This window comes from Varroa jacobsoni, unplaced genomic scaffold (genome assembly GCF_002532875.2).
Source record: "Varroa jacobsoni isolate VJ856 unplaced genomic scaffold, vjacob_1.0 scaffold_986, whole genome shotgun sequence".
NCBI lineage: Eukaryota > Metazoa > Arthropoda > Arachnida > Mesostigmata > Varroidae > Varroa > Varroa jacobsoni.
In genome coordinates this window covers 138,043-145,214 of record NW_019213888.1, presented here as the reverse complement: position 1 = coordinate 145,214, position 7,172 = coordinate 138,043, and the positions used below count along the sequence as shown (strand labels likewise).

The 7,172-nt window shown below is 39.8% G+C and overlaps 1 protein-coding gene across 1 annotated transcript in view; it reads left to right on the top strand.

The window, feature by feature from the left end:
* LOC111265560 (uncharacterized) overlaps window positions 1-2,237 on the top strand; it is a 47,466-nt gene extending 45,229 nt beyond the window's left edge. The window contains exon 5 of the transcript XR_015313102.1: window positions 1,898-2,237. The gene's annotated coding sequence lies outside the window, so the exon portion shown is untranslated. The remainder of the gene's footprint in view (window positions 1-1,897) is intronic.
* The last annotated feature ends 4,935 nt before the right edge of the window (window positions 2,238-7,172 follow it).

Below are 7,172 nucleotides of genomic sequence, written 5' to 3'. Positions count from 1 at the left end.
ATTGAGCAATTTAGATAAATTAATAATGATGACAAGAATGACATAGGACGAAAAGTAGCAAACAAGCCAGGACAATATTAGCGCCGGCCTTGCGCTAAATGCCGCCATTCACCGATGAAATGGTTAGTCTACATATATATATATATGGACAGCTAACCAATCCGATATCGGCTCTATATTAGTGGCGGGCATTGACTGACTATGACTGAATGATACGACTATACGTATTTATTGTCTCTCGTCGAGTACGAACGATAGAAGGTCGTCACCATTCTGAACATCGACTCTAGTCCTAAGCATACTTTGATTTACCTTGGAGTAACGCTATTTGTTACCGACATTTGTTTGAAACAGAACATTATTCTCTGTGGTTACAGTAGTTTTTGACGTAACCAACAAAAATTGGTGTGATGCTTCCCCCTAATCTCCTGTGCCAATATATGTAATAATGCCGTTTTTCTTAATCAAGTTATGTACCAAATCGAGATGCAAAATTCTGCAATTTTTGTTCCAAGCTCAAGTACGCAAGTGTGGAAACGCAGCTTATTGCAAGGAAGCGATGAAGCAGACATGTTTTATACACCTCGATTGATTTATTATTGTTGGTCAACAAGTTTCTTAGAGGTTTTTCAAATCGGAACAGCGAAATGTAGTTATTAAATTTTACAAAATAGTTCGAATATAGCCGTTTCAAATGTGGTCCTATTGCTCAGCGACGCGAGGTTACGCTTCCCGTGCTCGGCCGCATCCAGTAGCGAACATCGCTCTTGTGATTTTAATGCGATTCTATTAAAATCCATACTCAAACTGGCTGGAAATGATACCACACCACAGCAACAACCTATCATGTGTATAAGTAATAAACTTACTTTAATCTCTCAGGTGGATTGGTCTCTTTATTTCACAGTTATACGGAAAAAAATTGTGTGCCGCTTCCCATTGACTAGCTCAGTAGGTTTCGCCCATTCTATTGCCGTACCAGATATATGTAAATGTTTCAAAAGATGACACCCTACTTTTAATTAGAAGAATCTTCCGGTAATGCGGACCATGCATCCATATGCTGTTCCTTTCTTTTTTCGTATTGACCTAGACGTCCGCGTTTTTGTGATCCCCCAAGAATTCAACAATGACATTGCTATGAAGTTTAGAGGCACTTAATTCTCGACAATTGCCTGTAGTGAAGATGAACTACTTACTAAGAAGCAAGATGCTTCTACCGCAATATGCCACAAATACCGCCACAAAATACTTATCGTATTACTTTGAAGTCTGCAAGGGTGACTCAATTGGCAAATCGTCGAACACGTTTACGCCTTCTGCCTCGGAGTTCGCTTGAAATTCTCTAACGTTATAGCTTAGTTTTCTTTTGTTCGAGAAAGCCGTGCTGGCGGCCCAGAACCGTTCTTATTTACCCATTAAATGCGACATACTGTCCTGTAGGATCCGTCACACAATTGAGTTAGACTCCACGTGCTATTTTAAACTACACTTGATTAACATATTAATTAAGTAGCACCTTTAGAACAGGAAATTTAAAATTGAAGTGAACCTGTAGCTAAAGTGTGCAGTAGGTGTCTCCACCGCGTGCACACCTATTCAAGACAAAGATATATCAACATACATACAAAGACCGAGTAACGTATTATTTTCGATTGTACGATTACGTGTTACGCGTGTAAGATGTACAAATGGCTTACCGTTTGAGAGATTCCTTTTCCAAAGCTTTCTAAATACGATCGTTTGGCTTCTACTAAAAGAATACATATCATGAGATAAAACTAACTCATAGCTAAAATATGTCCGACACAAGGACAACATACATTTTGACAAATATATCCTTTAGTCCGAGCATATCTGTGTGTGTATATCAGATGTATATCTTGTTAAATTCCAGGTTTCTCTGATAGGCGTACCGAACTTCGATACTGTTGACCAATAATTGAACCTCGCAAGATCGTCTACCACAATCCGATACCTTCCCAGCTGATGGAAAAAAACCACACGGATAAAGAGCGTAAACGCATAAGATGAGAATTGATCGTGCAAAATTTACATGTTGCCTGCATGAAAATCCATTGGCCGTAAAGTTTTCAAGATGACAAAAATCTTGATTTCTATTCTACTGTGTCATTTTTTAAAACGTTTCCCGGTGTATCAGAGATATCTACAGGAAAAACTAGTTTCTTTAAGCTGTATGCCAAAAATAGTAAAACTATATTGTTACAATAAATGTTCTGGTGAGAGTTTTTTTCTTTTATTTCGAATCGACCAGGAGTACTATTTTTATTGAATAGCTATTAAGGGTTGTTTTTCTGTCAATTAAGACACTAGATGATTCTTTATGCTGGCTACAATTTTACGCAGATAATTGCGTAGTGGGAACAGCTGTTTTCGAACCTATTATGCTTTCCCTTTAGGAGCTCATAATACAATATAAAAAATTATTGATTTCACAAGAGGGAGGCCATAAAATTATAGAAAGATGCCGTTTTTGAATACGAATTATATGGTATTCATACATCGTTGGCAGGGGTTCAACCAGCGACCTCATATAAAGGCATGTCACCTCTTACTAAAATTATCGTATCTTGAAAACATGCACGCGCCGACCTCACCGAGCTATTCAACGGAATCTTTCACCAAATCATTGTGAGATCCCATACAGGGTAGCCGATCCGATTCTACTAGAGCTACGGCGACACTTGATCAAGTTTTCAATAGATACGGCCATCTGCAACCACTATTCACAAGTGACGCGTAATTTAGAGCTTGCGGACCTCCTGAAGGAGAGTGATGGATTACCTGTGTTTCCCAACGAACTAGAAGGTTCGACTGTCACATTGCTATCTACCTGCGAGGCTCTCATCTATTGATATTTGGCTTATATATACCTAAAAATCATTACCATTGACACTAGTTGTTCGCATCTTTGCATGCTGTGCTACTAGGGTATTTTCGCCAATATACAGCCGCAATATATCCTTCATGCATACAGTCAGCTGACGTCCAACAATAGTGAACCTATGGCTCTGTGATGTTACTTTGCTTACTATTCATAATAATAAAAATCTTATGCCAAGGGGGGTGCCACCACTCGGACAATTTCAGTGTGGCTTGCTCGATCTTCACTCATAAAGTAAACTTATCCTGCCTTGATTTCGAATTGCGGCATCTCCACATTCGGAAGCGTTCCGGGAAGTACGGCTTGACAGCCGAAATCAGTCAAAGCAGCGTTTTGTATTGGCGCTAGTCGGTGGACGTCACTTGAGGCAACCTTTTCTCAAGCGAACTCAGGCTCTTGGCTATTGGGGAGCCTAAATAGATGTTCTAAACCTTACGTGTAGCATTATCTAAGCACTGCTTCAAATGGCTGACTTATCAAATTTGATCACGAATGTCTCCGCACTCAAAATGACTGTATGCGGTTTTTTAATGTAAAAACTGCCCTTTTCTGCTTTCCGATGACGAAATTAGGCGCTTATTGGAACACGTGGTACAATCGTTGCTCACTACAACATGTAGGAACATTTGAGTTATTATGAACAATGTACGTATCCGATCTCATCATCTTCTGTCCACGTAGAGATGTAGTACAACGATTACTGTCACTTTTATTTTTAAATATACGGCAGAGGGTGGCGAAGCGCGAAATCACTCTGTTCGTAAGGGCTTTCCGACCTCGTATTGAATCTTCTTCTCCCATGATTTTAGCCATTGTTAACTGCTCAAAAACGTTCATTATATTCTCCACATAAGTATGTGCATTCAAATGGGCTAAAAAAATCCAAAATCCGATAGTTGAGGACTGGGAAAAGGTCGGCTTTTGAGATGAATCGCATATTGAGATTTTAGGTAGTAATAATTCCACAAGTTCTGTGTAATCCAGCGAGTGAAACATACAAGCAAAAAATGGTATAGGTCGTGAGTCACATCCACGACCGAGAAAGGCTACATTTCATCATCTCGAACAACAAAGCAGTGAAGTAATTTATACAAAAATGCTGTCTCAGGTACGGGGAGTGATCTACAAGTGCAAGAGATGGTAACTATGTGTTTATGCATGACAATTCACTGTTTTATATCTATATTGTAATACCATTTATGATGTTGAGGTCATGCTACTACACGGGAATTCACCCGAGTTAGATCCGATCGTGGTATTTTGACAAAGCGCGAGTCTGCGCTGGACAGAAGATCACGAACATTTCATAACTCATGGATACAATGGTCCAAGTCTGGCTTAGGTTTCGGGATGGACGGGGATGGTGCAAAAGCGCACCCGGAGCATGCCAAAAAACAGCAGTAATCACAGCTAACGGAGGTAAAACTTTTTTTTTGAGTATCTGTCGCTAATGGTTGTAAGTGCACTTCTAATGAACAAGCCAGGTTGTCCTTAAACATATACGCTGGGGCGCGGGTTCCTTGTGTAAACCTTGAGATTATCATGCGTAATCGAAGATCCTTCTTCTGCATCCTTCTTACCTTTTCTAGCTCGAAATTGCCGCGTCGTTTCAAGGAGACGCTCGGTAAAACCAAAGCGTCCGCGCTCTCACTGGCAATACATTTTATATAGACATCTTCAAAGCCTTTCCTGTAAGGTCAGACAAAAGAGTTCGAACCCGGGCATAGATACACTTCGTGTCGTGCTAGGAGCCTGCCGTCTGTCTGACGGAATGCCTAACGGCGATGTACCGGATGTAAAACTATAAACACAGAGGCTTCAACAATTTATAGGTAAATTCATGATCGGAAACTAAAACAGAATCACGTTAACTATGATTTACGTACGGTATGGGTGAGCGAGTCGTGAACGCGCCTGGAAAAGCGTAGAAGTGGCAACAGTAACTCACGGCTTTGGTGGATTTGGACGAGCCCGTACGGTATACGGCACCTCAGTTGGTCCGTTACAAAACAGTTTTTAAAAAAAAAACAATATCTTTCCTACGCCATCATCTGCATGTATCAAGCTTCGTCGGGTCGGATTCTTGCGAAAACTTGTTTTGAACCGCCTCCTTAGTGGATTCATGTTTCGCCGAGATGCCTCGCCGACTCGGGAAGCAACCCGAAGATCAGTTTTAGAGGCTGACGACGCGACCAACCTTGGATACACGTAGCTAATTTCAATTGCAGAATCTATTTACAAGGCACAATGTGGTCTAACTACGATAAATCGAACAGACGAACGGCCTTACTTATGTTCTCAGAAAAAAGAGTGTCAAGCATGGTGCCTGCTTCAGTGCTTGCCGCAATCTACTTGACGCAATCTACTACACGCTAGCTCAATCTGCTGAGTTTGTCTCAATCCGAATGTTGTTGCCTATTACTTTTAGCCTATATTCAGAGCGCTATCCGTACTCCTTTCACTAACTAATACGAAAAACAGAAGTGCGACTGCGTTACTTATTGTATACTAATTTGGGCCATGTTTACTTTGAAACAATTATAATAAAGCACCTGTTGATAAAACCTTTACAGTCTATGTGTGTTTCCTACCTTTTACTGAACAGTACCAGAGTTTAACTTTTAGCGCCAAAAAATACCCATCCTTCCTTGCTTTAATAAAAATTGATATCTTCTGAGACGACCTCTGTGCGTTCACTCGGAGCCATAGCAGTTCTATTCTATAATAATATTATTTGTGTTAAAGGATAAAACTGAGTATCACTTGATAAATACTATAACTGGTAACGAGAGTACCATGTACTGATAGCAGGTGGTTCAACGAATTTGTTATACAATTGTTCGTCCTCTGGCTAGAATTCAAATATATTGCTAACAATATTAAGATCAAGGTCCATTGAGATCAGACGTTCTAAGTAGGTCGACAATCTGTTGACAAATGTTTATCGTGGAGTGTGGAACCTTATACCTCTTTAGCCTTTAATACGTTTCGAAATACAAGATAGACTTAAGTGCAAACTGTATTTTTTGAAACTATTACCATTGATTACAATTTAACGTAAATTTATTTATTTTTTTTTTAAATAATAAAACACCTCATTATTATATCGATAAGACCGAATTGAGCTGGATAGTAATGCAAATAAAGGGATGTTGGAGATAAGGATTGCTTCATGATAGAGATCGCCGTGTGTAGTAGGCGATAGCTGGCTGCGGAGACCAAGGGTCTCTAGGTGACCGCCGACTACGACAACAGGCCTGCTACCATTTCGACGTTAAGAGCATAGTAAGTTGTCAAACTAAATCGATAGGCAAAAATGTAAACGCCATTTAGAATTATATTGAATGTACTGTTCGTAACAAATGGAAAAAACACTGCGCTGTCCGAAAATCAGGAAAATAATTTAGATGACTCAATGAATATTATTTGCTATACAGGGACGCTTTAGAATAGGTTGACCAATTTCTGTGCTGGCAGTAGATGTTTAAATCGTTAGGTTAGGGAAAGAAGCGGCTGAGCGCTAACATTAGCATGAGTACGTACTCTACTAACGCAAATCCTGGAAACAGCAGTAATAGTTTACGTATCTGCAAAAACGCGCAAGTAGAGATCACAATAGGAGTTACAACTAGCAACAAGTGCTTGATGTCTTCTCAATTAAAGAATTCACTATACTATTTGTGGTGTTTAATGAGAGAACACACAATGAAAAAGGTAAAGCGCATATAACGTAGCATGGTAACTGAAGCAGGAACATACTATAACCGTTCAAGTAATTCCATACCTCTATAACAATGAAATTTTCTGGCAAGCGTTAGTACACAACCATAGCTTTGTGTTTAGTAGACCAGTAACCGAAGCCTGCGAAACTTTCAAATTTGCCGCCACTAAAATCATGACCTGACTTGAAATCGGACGATCATTTCGGAAAGCTTTTTTAAAAAAGAAAAGACGTCCTTTAGAGACAAATTATTTATTAAATGGAAGTACAGCCCGGCTGAGAAATGTGAGTCATGTTTATGAAATTACGAAAATTACACCCGCCAAGGTAGCCATTGGAGAGAACTAACCACTACCGGTCCTAAAGTGAACAGTTAATCCTAACCTTCTTTTGAGCAAACCTGCAGACACTTAACGCTAATTGAAACACGATGTATTTTGCACTCCACACAAATGAATCAACTATGTTATAGAATTGCGTAACGACCGTGGCGTATATCCCGCCAGCTAATTCCTGGTGGAGAGTATCGGCGAGGAGCCCGCTGCT